Here is a 20315-nt window from a genome sequence, read left to right as displayed (position 1 = left end):
TCAGTCCCTGCCTAGCACTGCAGGGGCTTCCTGAAACATTCATTTGTGCTTTCTTGTTGTCTTTGCTTCAATCACAACGGAGCAAATATTCAATAAGTAAAATTACCCGTGTCGCATAATTCTATCCACATTTCTTGCAAAGCTGTCTCCTCCAGACTTCAGCTGGTTGAAGCCGTTGGGAAGGGATTACTGCTGTTACGAGATGGGTATAACTGATTGCGGGATTCTCGTTAGCCTTGGCATCTAGCAGGCTCTCTGTCTGGAGATTACTGTGCACATAATACCTGGAATGTGGAAAGAGAGACAAGTGCCTCTTGCGGGGTAGGTGATCAGTAACTGAAAAGCTCTAACATTTCTTTGCCTCACCATTCATTCTGGAAAAAACAGCCTGGGAAAGAGAATAAGTGTCTCTAGATAGGAAACACATTGGTTTGGAGACTGCTCTGTCCTCCATTCACAGATAGAAAACATAATTGCTCCATCCTCCATTCACAGATAGAACATAATTCAAGTCTTTTCCCCGGCTCAGAGATGGATGTTAGCTGGGCCCACGAGAGTCTTCCCCAGAACTTCTGTAGGCACTACCTAGACAGAGGTTTGCACTTCCTCCATCTGTGCTGTCCTCCTGTGGAATGTGAGCCTGGAGCTTTGGCAACTTGGCCAGCACATGCAGAAAGCAAGACTGAGGATGAAGCCAGTGGAAGAGGAGGGATGCAGTGTCCTGAGAAGTCACTTGAATCCCTGGTGGTAGCTGTTCCTGAAGCTAGATGGACTTCCCAATGATACTGGGAATGAATGTGTCAACAAGGTTAAACAAAATTACTGCACTTGAACCCGAGTCAATGCTAATATACAAAGGATTCAAAAGCTTGCTATCTTTTATTGAGCATCTAATACGCACCAGGAATTGTGCTAGGTACTTCACATACAATGCCTTCACAATTATACTGATAGATGATGTTTATTTCAGAATAGGACAGTAAAATCAGTCTGTTCGAGATGGGTTGTAGGTTAACAAGTGGTCTGGGCTTTTTGCCCTTTATCCTGTGACAGGGTATCAGCTGCAGCTTTGTGGGAAATGGACTTGCATCAGAAGACTGAGGCCGGCGCGGCACCTCAATAGGCTAATCCTCCGCCTACGGCGCTGGCACCCTGGGTTCTAGTCCCAGTCGGGCCGCCGGATTCTGTCCCGGTTGTCCCTCTTCCAGGCCAGCTCTCTGCTGTGGCCAGGGAGTGCAGTGGAGGATGGCCCAAGTGCTTGGGCCCTGCACCCGCATGGGAAACCAGGATAAGCACCTGGCTCCTGGCTTCGGATCAGCAAGGTGTGCCGGCAACAGCAGCCATTGGAGGGTGAACCAACGGCAAAAGGAAGACCTTTCTCTCTGTCTCTCTCTCTCACTGTCCACTCTGCCTATAAAAATAAATAAAAAATAAAGAAGACTCTGAGGCTCACTTAATAATCCTTGGAAGAATAATGCCTCAAAATAAAGAACAGGAAAAATGTTGGCAAATTCCAAGTCTATACCAATGCTTTTTTTAAAGTCTTTATAGAGATACAGTTCAAATATAATACAATTCATGTACTTGTACAACTCTATACTTTTTAGTATATTCATAGATATGAACAACATGCCACAATTTTAAGAAACCTTGTGCCTTTTACTCTCATCTCCCTCTGTCCTTACCCCTTCACTCCTAACCTAGCCCTGTGCAACCACTAACCCTCTTTCTCTCTCTATAGATTTCCTGGGTGTGGACTTGCACATGAATAGGGACACACAGGAGGCTGCTTCCACTTAGCGTTACATACTCAAGGCTCATTCATGTCCTTGCACGGAGCAGATTCTTACATAGAGGATTCTTGGCCTTTTAGGGAAAGGTATTTTTTGAGAATCTGCTGAAAGCTAACTATCCCTTCCTGCTGAAAGTACGCTTGTGTGACCGCGTCCACGTGTTTCACATCCTTTGTGTTCCATCTGTGGAGCTCAGGATAAATGTGTAAAGTAATTGTCATTAAAAATCTGACGTCACTTTGATGAGTAACTCTTCTCGCTGGGCTGCCTCCCTGTGTAGGTGTAATTCTGACAAATGGGCCCCAGTAAAGCAGTGTCTCTAAGGGGACAGCTCGCCTAGGAGCCCACACTGCCATTGCTGACAATAGCTAGCGACTCTTTCAGGACATCAGAAGATGCCAATGTATTAAAAGAGAATAAATAGAGCATCAAGTAAGAACTGTGTGCATATACTGCAGAGTGAACTTAAAAGGTTTACCATGTTTATACAGCAGGCAATTAACAATCTGCAGAAGGTTCTCGCAATTTCCAATTCCTCCTCACCAGTGCTGGTGAAATCGGGTGTGGCTGAGCAAACAGCTTTCCTGGAAAGGCTGGGTTTGTGATCCTCTTTGGTTTCCCTCATCATCACAGAGACTCAGCAGTGTGCACTTGGAGTTGGCTTTGTCATATCAGCACCTTCAGTGTCGTGGTAGAAGTTTCGGGTAGTTAGGATGCAGCTAAGCAGATAATTGCAAGAAAATTGGCTCAAGGAGGCAATTATATAACAAAAAGATATACTTGTACCTCTAAGGCTGTGTTCTTAGTATGTATATTAGGTTCCCATAAACATGAAATTGCTAATATTTAACTATTTCTGATGTTCAAAATGGTTAGCAATTTTTAGGTAAGACTAAAATGGGTAGTCATTTCATGCAGATCTTCTGACTGGGGTTCTAAGCAATCTTTCTTGCCTCAGCTCTATCCATAATGCGTCACCTACAATTCTTCTTCCACTTCATCAAGGTGGATCCAAACATAATTTTCTCTGGAAACTCGATATGTGTCTAGATTATTTTTATCCAATCTTTTGTACCTAATTTGACAGTAATTTTCCTGGTTTAAAGAAGTCTGAAATCCTTTCCTACTGTAACTAAATTTCTTTTAGCATAACGATTAACATAAGTGTTGGAAACAATGAAGTGGGGCAGTTATATCCAGTGCATCTCTTTATCCTCCTCACCTTCCATTGCCTGTCCCCATTGCACCATCTCCAGGATGGATGTGCCAAGACCCACCTTCTAAGGACTGCATGTGATCATCACACAGCTCTCTTGCTTGCCTAAGCCCTGTCTCTGTGCCCTGAGAGATCCTCACTGTAAACTTCTTTGCAGGCATTAGGATACGCCCACCTCTCTCCAGTCTTGCTGCCACAGCCTTGGTCCCATCCTGTGTTGTCTTTTTGAGACTTTGGCAATAACTTCCCGGAGCCCTCTTGGACTCAGCTGCATGCGTTCTTCACGCATCAGTCACAGCAAGTCTTTGATGCCCAAATCTGATCATGTCACTCTCCTCTGGAAGTAGACTCCACCGTGGCCTCCTGTTCTCTCAGTGGGGACTAAACTTTCCGACACTCTCCTCCAGGTCTCTTGTGACACAACTATGCCCACCCTTCTGGACTCCTTAGTGCTACAGGACTCTTCCCTCCCTCTTTATGTCCTAGCTGTTGTTGCCTTCTTTCTGTTTCTTGTGCGTGCTATGCTTGTCTCTGCCTCCACGTCTCTGTTCCTTCCAGAATATCACAACATTGTCCCTCAGTGTTCCCAAGCTAAACTTCCCTGCATCCTGCACCCCCCTTCTTTGACAGCTCTTCATACATGCCATTCCTAATCCAGCAGGTGAGTCCCCTGATAGACTTTAAGATCCCTGAGGACAAGAACCATGTCTGTTGTCAACACTGCTATATCCCCAGTACAGTCTCTGCTACTCAGTAGGTGCTAAAAATTATTCGCTGGATCAATGGATGTGTCTGGCACCTTTCTCAGCACGATTTGTCTTTAATGGGCACTCTGGGCAACTCAGAACCTCTATCCCAAAGCAACCAAGCAAGCCAGTTGGTAAGGTATTTGAAGGTGGGGGAGCCTATTTGTTCATCTGCTAGGTTATATCTCATTGAGGAGCTAGGAGCCTTGTAGGCAACCAAGCAAACATTTTGAATGCATCTCTTCCCAGTTCCATCTTTATAATATTCACATCGCAGATTCATCGCACTGTCTAAAGAGTCCTGGCTTCACTCTCTCCAAGAGGTCCTGGGAGAAATAGCATAATTTAATTTACATTTGTATTTGCCACCTGTGGAGCTCATTGAAGATAAAATGACAGTGGCAGAAACAGAGCTGTGAAGGGACCCCTTGAAGTCTGCCAGGAATCCCAGCCATGGAGTGACTTCAGTGGTGTTTGTTTGCATCTCCTGGCTCCTGAGTGTGCTGACCTCTACCCTTCATGCAAAAAGTACATTCGAATCTGCGGTTTGGAGACTCCAGCAACAGCTTTAGGTCTGGAACTTGGGTTTCCTGTCCCGTGAGCTCACCTGGTTCTTGTCCATGGCTGCACATCTGTTTTTCTTTTTTTAGCCTGGAAGAAGGGAGGCATTATTTTAAACATCTCAAGCAAGAAGGCTGAAAAATGCCCACAGTCAGTTCCCAGGCAACATGACCCTTTCTGTGAGCAGTCTCTCCTGTTCCATTCCCTGCATTGGTATACAGATTTCCTTCCTTCCGTTTTGCTCGTTGGTACTCAGGCAAGCTGTACCCAGTACCCTTCTAGGCTCTGACCAGGCCAATAACCCCCAGCGTCCTGCAGGTATGGCATAGGGAAGCAAGCCTTGGCCTGGCATCTCCTTCTGTGCCATGCGGACTGACCTTGGTCTCAATGTCATTTCACTCAGCTCCAGTCTTACACTTTGGTATTATTGGTGGTTGTGCCTTTAAAAGAGAAAAACTCCTAAAATCACGTGTAACCTTGTAGTTGAGAGGATGGCTGAAATGAGCTTGCTTGATAAACTGCACACTCCTTTCCCACTTCATTTTCCCTTTCAGAACCTATCAGTAGCTTCCTGTAGCTTCCTTTAAGCAGACCTCCTTGGCCAGAGCAGAGAAGCTGGTAACTTAAAAATAGCCTGCTACCTGGTGATATGTCAAAGACATAATAAGAGCCGTGTGACACTTTGCTGTGGCGTTGGGCTCCGTTTATGTCTTCTGTCTTCCCCAGGCAGACAGGAGAATTAGTCTGTTTTATGATGAGGTTTGTGTATGTTTACTCCAATGTTCTGCTTCCCAGAGACCTTTCACCCCAGCCAATCACACGCTGCAGGAAGACACTCTGCATCGTCCTGTGTGTGCTCGCAAGGTGGCAAAGTTCAGACATGGGAGAATGTGGCTTTCTCCGGTGTTTGAAAGTGTGGGGAGTCTCGTTTGCTCTCAGATGCCAGGCTCTGGACAGTTAGTATCCACTCTGTTGGCTTCCATCGACCCTGGATAGTCATCCCCTGATGATGTACTCAACCATGCTCACGGGTTTAAAGAATCAGAGCAATGAAAAGGTCAGGGCGAACGATCTGAAATACATCCACGGGAACTCAGTTGTGATTGGAGCTATTATTTAGGTTTATGACAGGTTCCTCATAAACCATTATGTTTAGAATCTGGCATGTGGAAGACATTGCAGAGGCTTCTCACACCAGACCAGACCCACGGTTACCACTTGCAGTAACCACAAACACATTCCTATCTTTTCTGTATAAGAAACTAACCTTGGTGACCTCTGCAAACACTGTCATTTCATTTCTTCTTTCTCCATCAGTGCTTGGCACTTGAGCTGAATGACTTTAGTTGTTCAGTTGGGGAAAGCGAGATGTAAAAAGCATCATTTGATTTTAAGTCTGTTTTCTTGGGTTGATGTTTTAGATAGAGTAGCTGCACCCTATGGGGGGCTGGTGCACGTATGCAGGTATGTTGGTTGCTCCAGGGGATCTTTCCTTCCTCCTTCTCCCTGGGCGCCGCTGTGCGTGTAGCTCAGTATCTCCAGATAGCTACTTGCTCAGCCATCAGGTTGAGTGGGCACCCATGGTTTAGGAAGAGGAAGCAAGGCCATGAGTTACACACACACACACACACACACACGAAACTGGTGAGCAAGAAGTGGCAGAGTCTAGAACAGGAGCGGCTTGGCCAAGGAAGTTGCCAGGACGCCATGGGTGTGGCCGGAGCATCCCCTGCAGGATGGTTGTGAATTATTTTGCAGTCAGAAAGTGCCTGGTGAAAGGCTTAATGGAGAAAATCGATGCAGTCTGTTTTTATCTGCTCTCCCATTGACGTCTGTCCAGAGCAAGCCGGGCTCCCCAACCATGCCAGGCTGCTTCAGATACACAAGATTAAGTAGCTAGTGACATTCAAGACCAATCGGCCCACCCAGGAGGACCGAAACCAGCGGAAAAGCTGTCAGATTTTGCCTTTTCTCCATTAATCTTGAAGCTTTTCAGTGATGCCAGGTCACATCTCCATCAGCCAAGCTGAGAGGAGTGTCCGGCCGCGTCCCACATCCTCCAACCCCCATGCCCTGGAGAGTAACCTCTGCGTTGCTGAGTTGGTCACCCTGGATTTAGGGGGATCTTTTCAGGTCCCCCAAACAGATCCTCACTGGCCCTATTGCCCAACAAGACTGGTGGAGGCTGGCAGCAGCTGGCCAGGTCCTCCTTCCTCCCAGGCGTGTAGCTGGTGCGCTCCCTGGAGGCTGGGCCACACACACACTTGGGCAGGTCCGTGGCCCCCCGGAGAAGCCAGCTTCAGGGTCACCGGGAGATGAAGGAAACGGGCATTCCCTGGGAAGTCTGGCCACGGGAGATATCCCACCTGCCGCGCGGAAGCCAGGCGCTGGCAAAGAGGAGCGAGGTCTGGATGGGTCCCTCTCCTTCCCTGCCAGTCTTCCTCTAAATCCCATTGGAAGCAGGTGACGACTGGGGCAAGAGGGCACCTGGCATGGCCAGAGGGACCCCTCTGCAGGCGTGCCTGCTGAATCCAGATTTCCACGAGCTGCTCTGGCCCAGGGCCTGGCCGTGCCTGTGTGTTGCGAGGCGGGGTGCCGAGGCGGTGAAAAAAGGACAGGCCTGAGGATTTTTGGGGGGAGAGCCTCTGGCTTCCAGGGCCCAGGCTCTGCCTTGGAAGGAGGCGCTCAGAGGAGCGCTTGCGGCAGGGGCCAGGGTCTTTCCTCGTTCTCTTTCCCCGGAGAGCCTTTCTTGTTGGTGTTGATCTCGCTGTGAGCCCGAGCCTTCCCCTAACGAGAGGTGTCTGAGAAAGCTGTGGGCCCAGCCCCTTCAGCAGGAGGTGATTTATGCCAGCAGGTACAGACGGATCCTGCTAAGACGCGAAACGCCCAGCCTCCACTAAAATCTTTCACAGTTCATATAGTTTTAACACACTCAGCCTTAGTCACAAAAAACCATTCGTGAGCAGCATAGATCACTCTCTGGATGGGTTATCTTGTTCCCATTAGTAGGTGTGCGCTTCCCACAGCTCCCACCCTACCCCAGATGGCTGCTGGCCGCGAGGCCGGGCCTTTTCCCATGTTGCAAGGATTATAAAGTAGACCTCTGGACGACTAGCGCCAGGGCTGCTTCTCTCAAAGGCCCTGGACTCCCTGACATAACTTTCATTAAAACAAAGAGCCACCCTCCACATCAGTCCTGGCAAACCAGGCCATCAATCTGATTAAAGCACTAATTGGACAGGTAGATTGCTGTCCGTCTCGCCTCACCTGTAGGGAACAGACGTGCTGTTGTGTGTATCAACCTCTTCTCAAAGGATGACTCACCCCAAAGGGAGCGTGACTGTGTCAGGCCCTGACAGCATGACGACCTTGGTCAATATTCGAATGATGGATCCTGAAGACTTAGATGAACACCCACTTTTAAAGGGTGCTCATGTGGAACTGCTACACTCATTCCCGTGTATGTTCTGACACTTTGAGTATACAAAGCACCCAGGGGTTTGTATGAAATGCAAATTTCTAGCATCAGCATGAGGCAACCTCTAATATTACAGTTAAGAAAAAGATAAGGAATCCTACAAAGGGAACTTAAGCCCCCGAGGGCAGGTGTTTTGTCTAGGATTTTAACAAACAGGCTTTGTGTGATCGGTCACTCTAGAAAGGGCCAGCTCTCGAGATTGTAATCGCCCATGTGGCTGGTCCAGCCTGGGTGGCTTGGGCAGCCGACTGTGCTGTTTGCCATCCACCCCTTAGCACCAGCCAAACTCTGGACTCAGAAGTTTCTCAATAGGTAACTGGGGAAGGAATTGAATGCGAATCCTGGGAGATAGCTAGTTTTTGGCCCCAGCTCCACTGCCTTTTGCTTCCTCTGATAGGGTCAGCACGTCTGGGCACTGTTGCAGACAGACAGGACTGGGCAAGCTCCACCTCCAGTTAGGGGGAGAGAACAATCACCCTGTGGCTCTTATCCCTGGGGAAGATGAAGGGCTCGACACCTGCCATACGCAGACCTCCCAACACGGGCTCTCACCTACAAGCAGTGTGCTGTTAGAACTGCCTCCCAGCTATAGACAGGGAAGAGAAACCAGTGACTTTCTCTACAGTCTGCCCTTGTCCCAGGCCCATCTGGAGACGGCCATTGATTGGTGAGGTCCAGGAGCTCTTGGAATCACAGTGTGTGTGCTCCCTAAGTGTGGGATTGGTTAGGTCACATACTTCCTGCCACTGGCTCTGTGGACATTGTCAGGTTCCAAGGATGGAAACTGGAAGGACATGGACACTTTGCAAGTTTACTGTCGTGGACTGAAGAGCTTCCTCCACCCCTCACCCCATGTCCTAAATCTCCTATTAAGGTCCAGGTATAAATATGCCAAGACAGAGACAGATCTTCCATCTGCTGGTTCACTCCCTAAATGCCTGTGGTAACTGGGGCTTGACCAGGCCAATATCAGGAGCCTGGAACTCCAAGGTCTCCTACATGGGTGGCAGGAAGCCAGCTATTTGAGCTATCACATGTTGCCTCCCGGGATGTACATTAGCACGAAGCTAGAATCGGGAGCAGAGGTAGGACTTGATCTCAGACACTGTGGCATCAGATGCAGGCATCCCAATCAGCACTTAACAGGCTATGCCACAATGCCTGCCCTCAGCACCATGTGTTTAAAACTCTTGCTATGATAGTGAAGAACTTGGACTTTTCTAAGAACTTACCTTGTTTCACTCCATCCTATCTTGTTCTATTTTTCTTTCTTTCTTGATCACACCTTCCATCCTGTTTATATATTTTTGTGTGTGTGTGAATAGAGACCCGCTGGGGCCCAATCTAGAATCAGCTGGGTCCTTCACTGGTCCTTCTCACTTTATATGTCACTGTCAGTGTCACTGCCCAGCTGCCCCGTCCACATTTTCCCAATTACAATCACAGGGAACATGGTCAGGAGGAACATCTATGTTTTATTTTATTTATTTATAAGTCAGAATTACAGAGGGGAGAGTGGAGAGAGAAAGGGAAAGAGAGAGAGAAGCTTCCATCCACTGGCTTGCTTCCCAAATGGCCACAACTGCCGGAGCTGGGCTGACCCAAAGCCAGGAGCCAGGAGCTTCTTCAGGTCTCCCACGTGGGTGCAGGGGCCCAAGCACTTGGGCCATCCTCCACTGCTCTCCCAGGTACATTAGTAGGAGCTGGATAAGAAGTGGAGCAGCCAGAACTTGAACCAGCACCCATATGGGATTGCGGATGGTAACGTTTAACCTGCTGCACCACAGCGCCAACCCCAGGCTTCTATGGTTTAATTACAAAATGTGCAGTGACATCCAGTCAGGTAATACCTGATAAGTCTCCAGTGTGCGTTGACTAATTTTGCACTGTCTTTCCTGATAGGCTCATGTGTTCAAATAAAGTGTTTTGGGGGCACTGGAAATCCAGCCCTGCCCTCAGGCTCTTCCAGGTTGTCAGTGGCATATTTTGTCATATACTTACATGACTTAGTGGAACAGACTGGGTAGGCCTTCCAGAAAAAAGGCCTTGACCAGCCCAGGGGCCTCTGTGATGGTGCTGATGCAAGGTGCATTCTTGAGTGCGCACATGGAACATGGCCCAGGGCCTACGGCAGTAAACCTCCCATCAACAACCCGAGTGAGTCTAGGGATCTGTCAGGTGCCTCAGGTTTACACTGTCAGCAAAATGGCTTCTGCCCACAGTCGAGATGGAGCAAGGGGTGTTCTTGAGGGATAGTTGGATCAATGGAGGCTCTTTGCAACATTTCAAAAAGTGTGTGAAAAATGAAATGTTTATGCATGGGAAGGCATGAACATTTAAAGAGTTTTACAGTTCATTGCTTTACTTGGTAAACTTTCAAACTAATGGACTCCATTGCATCTGAAAGTTAATAAAAGATAGTTTGGGTGGTGGACAGGCCAAGAGCCCAGCCTGCAATGCTGGGTGACTTTGTGGATCACCAGAAAACTTGGTTGCTGCATCGTGTTTCTCTACTCTCAAAGAACCCCCTTATAGAGAACACCAGGAAAGCTGTAGGGGAGGGGAGGCAGCCATCACTCTTCTTCCTCTTCATATCCGTATTACATAGTGTGTGTGTGTGTGTGTGCAGAACTGCTTCAGTGATGTTGCTTACTGCCTTTTAATAGGTACAGTTCAGTGGCAGGGAAATGTTTGCCTGGTCCATAGTTTATAACCTGCTGAGTTGTCTGTTAGATTTTTTTTTTTTTTGACAGGCAGAGTTAGACAGTGAGAGAGACAGAGAGAGAAAGGTCTTCCTTCCTTTCGTTCACTCCCCAAATGGCTGCTGTGGCCGGCACTGCGCCAATCTGGAGCCAGGAGCCAGGTGCTTCTCCTGGTCTCCCATGCAGGTGCAGGGCCCAAGCACTTGGGCCATCCTCCACTGCCTTCCCGGGCCACAGCAGAGAGCTGGCGTGGAAGAGGGGCAACCGGGACAGAACCCGGCGCCCCAACCGGGACTAGAACCCGGGGTGCCGGCACCACAGGCGGAGGATTAGCCTAGTGAGCCGCGGTGCTAGCCTGTCCATTAGATTTGATCCACCTAGCATCCCAGGCTAGGATTTGGGGTCCACAGTTCTTTTTCATTTTCTGGTGCTTCTTGGTATGTTTTTTTTTCCCTTTGAATTTGATCTTTTTGTCTTTGCCTTTTATCTTTTTCTGTTGTTTATAGTTTTAGATTTTTATTGCACCTAAATTCTTTTTTGAAGAAAATACATATTTTCCATGAGCTTTATTCTTAAAAGGTTGATTGGTTGGTTGATTTGAAAGGCAGAGTTAGAGAAAGAGAAGAGACAGATAATCCATCTACTGGTTTACTCCCCAAATGGACGCAATGGCCAGAGCTGGTTCAGTCTGAAACCAGGAAGCTGGAAATCCATCTGGGTCTCCCACATGGGTGGCAGGGGCACAAGCACTTGGGCCTTCTTCTGTTGTTTTCCCAGGTGCATTAACAGACTTCTGGTTGGGAAGTGGAGCAGCTGGGACTCAAACCAGTGCTTATATGGGATGCTGGCATCATAGGAGGCAAATTAACCCACTGCACCTTGGGGGCTGGCACTGTGGCGCAGTGGGTTAACGCCCTGGCCTGAAGCACCGGCATCTCATTTGGGTGCTGGTTCAAGACCCGGCTGCTCCACTTCCAATCCAGTTCTCGACTATGGCCTGGGAAAGCAGTAGAGAATGGCCCAAGTTCTTGGGCCCCTGCACCCGCTTGGGAGACCTGGAAGAAGGTCCTGGTTCCTGATTTCAGATCAGAGCAGCTCTGGCCGTTGCAGCCATCTGGGGGAGTGAACCAACAGATGGAAGACCTCTCTCTCTGTCTCTACCTCTCTCTGTAACTCTGTCTTTGAAATAAAATAAAATAAAATAAATCTTTAAAAAAAAAAAAAAAAAAAAAAAAAAAAAAAAAAACATTGTACCACAACACCGGTCCCTGCACATAAATTCTATTGTAAGGATACTCAAACCCTTTTGCAAAGTAGGTGAAGTTAAAAAGTTATGAAATAGCCTAACCTCATATGCTCTTGGGCTCCAGAGTCATGCCAAGGGATCTGCTCCAATGTTCCTTGTGACCTTGCCCCCAGTATTTGCATGCTGTCTGTGGTGTAAGGAGAGTGAATGTACCAGGAAGCACTTGGACAGAACTGGAAGCATTTGAAATGCCGCCTTTCCTTTAAACGCCAGAGCATCTAAACCGTGTGCTCCTCTCCTGTGGGTGCTGACGTACCCAGAAGACCCTCCCACGGGGTCCCACAGAGAAGAGGGCCTTTGATGTGCTCACAGACGCGGCTGTCAGCAGACACCAGGCCTTACCTCCCTTAGCCTCTCTGTTTTTTGACTCATTTCCTGACACAGCCTTCTGCTCAGAGAGGAATCCCATATTCCTGACTGTCTCATCACAAGCTGCGTTGCCTGCTCTGTTCTGTGAAGATGTGGCGCTTTGTGCTGTGTTGAGTCTCGGGGCATCTTTGCGGCATTTCTTCTGACCACCCTGCTTGCAGCTGCCCACTTCCTCTTCCCTCCAGCAGCTGTTCTGGTGTCCTGCTGTCCTCCTCTGTACGCAGGAGACAAGCAGTCTGCATGCAACGGGCGTCTACCCTTTCAGAGCTGGTAGCCTGGCTGCACGCCAGGGCACGGGCACACAGATACAAGCAGACAAGCTTGGGAAACAAATGTTGGCAGGGGCATGGCATGAACACAAAGCCTTCGCTGGTGCTCATCATGGAGGGAGGTAGAAGCATCTTCTCCATCAGTGGATGATTTCTTCAAAAAGTTATTTACTTATTTTTACTTATTTGAAAGGCAGGGAGAAACAAAGATATTCCATCCACTGGCTCACTTCCCAGATGCTCACAACAGCCAAGGCTGGGTCAGGCTAAAGCAAGGAGCCAAGAACTCAATCCAGGTCTCCCATTTTGGTGGCAGGGACTCAACTAGTTGAACTGTCACCTACTGCCTCCCAGGGTACATGTTATAAAGAAGGCAGAATCTTGGGGCTGGCACTGTGACATGGTAGGCTAACCCTCCACTTGTGGCGCTGCCCTTCCATATGGGCACTGATTCATGTCTCGGCTGCTCCTCTTCCCATCCAGCTCTCTGCTTATGGCCTAGAAAAGCAATGGAAGATGGCCCAAGTGCTTGGGCCCCTGTGCTCATGTGGGAGACCTGGAAGAAGCTTCTGGCTTCGGATCAGTCCAGCACCGACTGTTTAGCCATTTGAGGAGTGAACCAGTCGATGGAAGACATTTATTTCCCTCCCTCTCTCTCTGTTGCTCTCTCAAATAAAATCTTTTTTTAAAAAAAGATTTAATTAGTTATTTGAAAGTCAGAGTTATACAGAGAGAGAGAGAGAGAGAGAGAGAGAGAGGTCTTCCGTCCGATGGTTCACGCCCCAGATGGCCACAACAGCCGGAGCTACACTGATCCGAAGCCAGGGGCCAGGAGTTTCTTCCAGGTCTCCCATGTGGGTGCAGGGGCCCAAGGACTTGATCCATCTTCTATTGCTTTCCCATGCCATAGCAGAAAGCTGGGTTGAAAGTGGAGCAGCCAGGACTAGAACCAGTGCCCATATGGGATGCCGGCACTTCAGGCCAGGGCGTGAACCTGCTGCGCCACAGTGCTGGCCCCTCAAATAAAATCTTTACAAAGAAAGAAAGAAGCTAAAATCAGAAACAGAACCAAGACTCAAACCTGGGCATTCTGCTATGTGAACATGGGCATTCCAAGTGGCGCCTCAACTGCTGCACTAAATATCCATCCCCAAAGTCCACGTAACAATGATGAATTTAATTCTCAGTTTCTGAGGGCACTTTAGCATGCAGAAAACCTATGCATCCATGTGTTCTTGAAGACTTGTCTTGGTTATGTGAAGAAATACATATGACCTCTGGAAAACCTGTGCCTCTGGCAACCTGGACGCGGCCCCTGAATTTCCCAAAGCAGTGAGTGGGTGAGCAAGGAAGGGAAGAAGCTGATGTGACATCGCACACAGTTTGTAAGCATGGGCTAAACTTCAAAGCAGGGAAACTGGCAAGCAGAGAGATGGCTGCTTACCTTCCTGGCTTGTCAGGATGAGCTGCTTTCTTTTCAAAGCTGGCACAAGGAAACTTCTGGAAACAAACTGGAAGGCATGTCACAGAGCCTGGGATGGTGAACCATGCACCATGGCTGAAGAAGGAGCTTGGAGCCCAGCTTCCAGAATGATCTACAGGGGTAGGTAGTGAGGGCATTGTGTTTTCAGAAGACGGGAATGAGGACCAGACAGAGGATGGTGAGACAAATGCAGCTGACATTGGTTATTGTGGGCCATCTAGTGTATGACCTACATTCTGTGTTTGAGAAAAAACCAGGAAACTCCCTGTCCTGATCTTGCAGCCTCAGTTTGGCCAGGTGAATGACCTAGGGTGGATCCTTCGGAGGCAGCATCCCAACCTTTGACCGGGGAGCCAGCACAAACAATTACAAGCAAGGGAGGACCTATTTGGTGACAGCGGGGTTGATGGCACCCCCAACATCAGCTCGCCAAGTTCTATGGCGTGGGGGAGACTTACAGGGTGGGAGTGTGTGGCCCCACCTGCTCTCGGAGCCTGGTGTGCTTGAAGCATTTGTGAGTTACCCTGGGCCATCTGAAAAGCTGCTTTCCTGTCTGTCAGCCATGGTCTGTGTTTGCAAAAGGAGATGGCGAGTGAGAGGGTAAGAAGTCCCTGTCACCCCACTTATTCCCCCATGCCAACCATACTGAGAGTCCCATGTCAGCCCCACCTGGTGCCCGGCTCTCAGCTCAGAGGGCAGAGGCTATGGGTCTGACTATGAAAGGGTAGCAAGTCAAAAAAAAAAAAAAAAAAGGGTAGCAAATGGAGTGGAGTGGGCATTGTGGCACAGTGGGTAAAGCTGCCATGTCACAGTGCTGGTTCAAGTCCCGGCTGCTCTGCTTACTACTTGGCTTCCTGCTAATGCTTCCTGGGAGGCAGCAGATGAGGCTCAAGTGCTTGGGCCCCCAGTACTCATGTGAGAGTTCCTGGCTCCTGGCTTTGGCCTGGCCCTTGCTGTTGTCAACCATTACGAGGAGTGAACCAGCAGTTAGATGATACTCCCCCCTCCCTATGCCTTTCAAGCAGATAAAAATAGAGAAACATTTTAAAAAGCAGGATGAGACAGAGTAGGTGCCGGGGACACATGGTCTGGCAGGGAATAAGAGTGAGCAACTACTCAGAATTCCACCAGGATGGCCTTGCAGAGACCAGGGAATGGCGAGCAGGTGGGCCCAGTTTGCCACTATCCTATTCAGGAGGCTGGGAGCAGGGGACTGAACCCCAGTTTTGTTTGCTCAGGAAGCTTAGACTGGCTGAGTAGTGTGTTGAAATCCCTCATCTTAGCCCTCCCAGTGGAGAAAGACTTCTAAGACATGCAAATGAATTAAACATTTCTCCACAGGTGTTCAGAAAAGTTCTGAGTAACAGTGGGGACAAAGGAAACAAAGTTTTATTTCAATGAGAAACAGGCTGAGGGCAGGCATTGCGGCACAGTGGGTTAAATGCCTGCTTGGGACACCCACATCCCATACAAAGTGACAATTCAAGTCCTGGTTCGAATCCCACTTGTGATCCAGCTCCCTGCTAATGTGCCTAGGAAACAGCAGGTGATGGGTCAAGTAGTTGAATCCCTGCCAACCATGTGGGAGACCCAGATGGCACTCCTGCTTTTGGATTTACCCTGACCGAAGCCTTGGCTCTTGCAGGCATTTTAGGAGTGAACCAGCAGAGAGTAGATAGATAGATCTCTCTACCTCCCTCCTTCCCTCTCTCCTTTTCCCCCTTTATTTCCCCTCTACCTACTACTTTGCATTCCAAATAAATAAATCTTTTTTTAAAATGACTGTAATTATACAATCTGCACTTCAAGCAGAAGCTCAGTTTTAGGCTAAGGGTAAACATTTGACTATTTAATAACTGCAATCCACAGTCCAGCTACCTGTTGAGCTCTCTAGTAATTAGAAGAGTGGCCCGGGCTTCAGGGAAATTAGAGGAGAAAGTTTTGGGTTTTCTAGAGGTAGGTGGAAGATCCATTCATTCACGTATCCTTGACTCATTCAGCAAGTATTAGGTGTTCTGTGTGCCAGACTCGGTTGCCAGGGCCTTTCTCACTGTAATAATAAAGGTACTTCTCTTGGTTAATCCACACAATAAGCCACACAATATAATAAATTATAATCATTTGCTGTCCCTGCTTTATGGCTGAGGAAATTGAAGCCATTTATCCAAATGGAGGCTATGCGGGGGTACAGGTGTTGCTGCGGCTGTCAGAGCGTCCGGATGGGAAGTGGCAGCCTCAGACAGGAGCTCTGAGTCAAGAAGGCCTCCTGTGCCCTTGGTAACCAGTGAGGGGTCGTGGCTGGCTTTTCTGTTCCTGACATCATGTGAGCACATCCAAGGGAGCAGTTAGCAAGGAAAGAGGAGCTGTGGGATGCCTGGAGTCTCCTGCGGGACGAATCTTTGTCACGCCCTGGGGATAACACAGGGTGTGTTATCTTACTTACTCCTGTGGCTTCAGATCTCTCCTCTCCACTTCCTCCCTCTACAATGGATGGAAACGCACCCAGGGGAGGCCACTGGTGTTTTCAAATGAAATAAATGATGATATGGAACAGCAGCTAACTATGAGCACTTTGTTATCCAGTGAAGAGCTCCAGAAATATTTTGCCTTCATTTAAAACAGTTATGTAAATAGAAGCTGATGGAATGTATTTTCTAAACCAAATAGCCTCAAGGAGTTTAGTTGTCTATCTTCAAATTCTTTGCTCCTGGAAAACATTGACCTCTGGATTACTTTGCTTCTTTGTGTATATCTAAAATTTTGCTTTTGCAGTAGCTGTTTATTACGGTGTAGGTGCGTTGCCTATCCAGAGATGCGAAGTGGTGTTTCTCCCAGGACTCACATAAGTTATGACCCTAGAATCGGCAAAATTCACTTGTCCTTTTTTTCCACACATTCCTCCCTCAGGAGAGACTGGAATGGGAACCCCACAAGGTGTTCCGAGATTTCCTCACTAAAGGAGAAGTGCACCAGCAATTGTCTTTTGCCTATTTTCTTGCCTTCCTTGGGACTAGTCACTGCATTTGGGACAGGAAATGCATTTCTTTTTAAAAAGTTTTTTTTTTTTTTAATTTATTTGAAAGGCACACAGTTGTGGGGAGAGGAGTGGAGTAAGGAGGGAGAAATATTCTACCCTCTGCTTCGCTCCCCAAATTGCCCCCAGCAGCTGCGACTGGGCCAGGCTGAAGCCAGCATCCCAGAACTCCATCCAGGTCTCCCATGTGAGTGGTGGGGGCCAAGCACTGGGCCAGCTTCCATTGCTTTCCCAGGCACGTTAGATACCCAAATACTTGAACCATCACCTGCTGCCTCTCAGGCTGCTCATTAGCAGGAAGCTGGATTGGAAAGGGAGGCAAGAGTTTATCCCTGGCCCTCAAATATGGGATGCTAGCATTGCAGGCAGCAGCTTAACCCACTGCCCAGTAATGCCAGCTCCAGTCAATTTTTACTTTTAAGTACACACACACACACACACACACTCACACACTCACACACACATATTTAAGGCTATAGTTTTCTTTAAATATGACATCAGCAGCATCTCATAAGTGTTAATCGAGTTTTTGTTGTTATTCTGATTTCACATTTCTAGCGTTATTTCTTCTTTGATCCCTCAATTACTTAAGGATGGTTACTTTAAACTTCCCAAAAATATTTTGGAGAAGTTGACTTTGATTTTTTGCAAATGACTTCTAAATGTATTGCCTTGTGACCAGATTAAATATACTTTGTGATTTTGTGACATACTTATCTTCTTTCTCGTTTCTTAAAAACCTCTTGTATCTTCAAAATGATGAGTGTCTTTGTATGCCATTGACATCTGACCAGCCTTTAGGTAGCTTCAGGAAAGTGGCTGCTCACCAGAAAACCACAGCTGGGATTGGAGGATCAGGATTTTCAATCCTAGTCCCCAACATCCGGAGAAGGGAGAAAAGATGAAGGTCGACTGATGACCATTGGCCATCAACGATTAAACAAATCGTTGAAGATTCCACAGAAACTCAAAAGCACTGGTTTGGGGGAACTTGTAGATAACTGGTCTCATGTAGGCTCCTGGAGGGCGGTGCCTTCTCAGGGGGCATGGGAAGCTCCTGTCCCTTCTGCCACACTTTTCATGCATCTCCTCATCTGTATCTTTGTTATAGCATCTGTAATAAGCTGGCAAATGTGAGCATTCCCCGAGTTCTGTGAGCCACTCCGGCAAACTAATCCAACCCAAAGAGGGGGACAGGGAACCCTGCTTTGTAGCCAGGAAGCCAAAAGCACAGGTAAAACCTCATGGGGTTGTGATTGGCGTCTGAAATGAGGTGTGTGGGGGCTCAGTCTTGGGGCCTGTGTCTCCTAGCAGGACCTGTTTTTAGGAAGACCAAGTCAGAATTGAATGGGTTAAAGGATACCCAGCAGGTGACCACTGCAAAATTAACTGCATGCTGGCTGGTGAGGCCACACTTGGAGGTTATAGACATCTTCTGTGTTGATTATTGTAGTGTCAGAGTAAAAACTGTTTCCAACAGATTGTATATAATATGTATACCACATGTGTACACGTTCATATTTATGTGCTATTTGATATCTGTATACATTATATGATGCTTTTGACCTAGTATGTACTCAACTTTTATCAAAATTCCATGTATTACCTACTTCTGTATCCACTCAGATTTCGTTAAGGCTTTCTCTCTCTGTGTTTATTTATTTATTTATTTATTTTGACAGGCAGAGGGGACAGTGAGAGAGAGAGACAGAGAGAAAGGTCTTCCTTTTCCGTTGGTTCACCCCACAATAGCCGCTGCGGCTGGCGCACTGCACTGATCCAAAGCCAGGAGCCAGGTGCTTCTCCTGGTCTCCCATGCAGGTGCAGGGCCCAAGCACTTGGGCCATCCTCCACTGCACTCCCTGGCCACTGCAGAGAGCTGGCCTGGAAGAGGGGCAACCAGGACAGAATCCAGCGCCCCAACCAGGACTAGAACCCAGGGTGCCGGCACCACAGGCGGAGGATTAACCTAGTGAGCCGCGGCGCCGGCCATGTGTTTATTCTTAAACTCCTTACTGTGTAATCAAATATTTCAAAGATTTATTTTTTGGATCACTTGATTTATCAATTTCTCTTGAAATTTCCACCATGATTGCACATTTGTCAGCTATTCCTTATATTCTGTTTCAAAATACTTTGAATATTTTGAGACTAAGTGTTAGGGACAGAAGAGTCTGATTTCTGGTGAATTTCCTTTTCCATTAAATGATGGCTCTGCTCATGTAGTGATTAACAGAATGGAGTCTTGAGCCAGATTACCTGAGTTACACATTCTGAAACTGTTTCTGGGCCGGCGCTGTGGCATAGCGTGTAAAGCCACCGCCTGCAGTGCCGGCATCCCATATGGGCTGCTCCCTTCCTATCTGGCTCTCTGCTATGGCTTGGGAAAGCAGTAGGAGATGGCCCGTACTCAGGTCCCTGCACCCATGCAGGAGACCTTCAAGAAACTCCTGGTTCCTGGCTTCGGATCAGCCCAGCTCTGCCTGTTGTGGCCATTTGAGGAGTGAACTTGTGGGTAGAAGATTCTCTCTCTCTCTCTCTCTCTCTGTAAATCTGCCTTTCAAATAAATGAATAAATCTTAACAAAAAAAAAAAACTGTCTTCTCATCTGAGAAATAAGGGTAATAATATGCCTGAGTAATAAGATCGTTGCATGCATTTAAGACATAAAGCAATTAGAAGAGTGTTATGTAGTAAGTACTAGCCAGCGACACCAGTAGTGGACATTTTGTCTTGAGTATGTTTTGTTTGATATTAATATTTGTACTTCAGGTTTCTTCCTAAAATGTGTGTTTGATTAGCACATATGTTTTTCATCCTTTGACTTTAATCTGTTGGTATCACAAGATTTTAGGTGTACATCTTTGGTACAGAATATAGTTGCATTTTTATTCAATGTGATACCTGTGATTACTCAATGTGATATTTTTATGCCTAATGTGGTACTCTGTTTTTAAAAAGTTCACAACATTTAGTATATCCTACAGCTTTAGAAACACCTTTTTTTTTTTTTTTTTTTTTTTTTTTTTTGCCAGGCAGTGGACAGCGAGAGAGAGAGACAGAAAGGTCTTCCTTTTGCTGTTGGTTCACCGTCCAATGGCCGCCATGGCTGACATGCTGCGGCCAGCGCACCGCGCTGATCCAAAGGCAGGAACCAGGTGCTTCTCCTGGTCTCCCATGGGGTGCAGGGCCTAAGCACTTGGGCCATCCTCCACTGCACTCCCTGGCCACAGCAGAGAGCTGGCCTGGAAGAGGGGCAACCGGGACAGAATCCGGCGCCCTGACCGGGACTAGAACCTGGTGTGCCGGCACCGCTAGGCGGAGGATTAGCCTAGTGAGCTGTGGCACTGGCCTAGAA

Source organism: Oryctolagus cuniculus, chromosome 14, assembly GCF_964237555.1.
Source record: "Oryctolagus cuniculus chromosome 14, mOryCun1.1, whole genome shotgun sequence".
In the NCBI taxonomy this organism is placed as follows: Eukaryota; Metazoa; Chordata; class Mammalia; order Lagomorpha; family Leporidae; genus Oryctolagus; species Oryctolagus cuniculus.
This window is presented reverse-complemented; position numbering follows the sequence as displayed.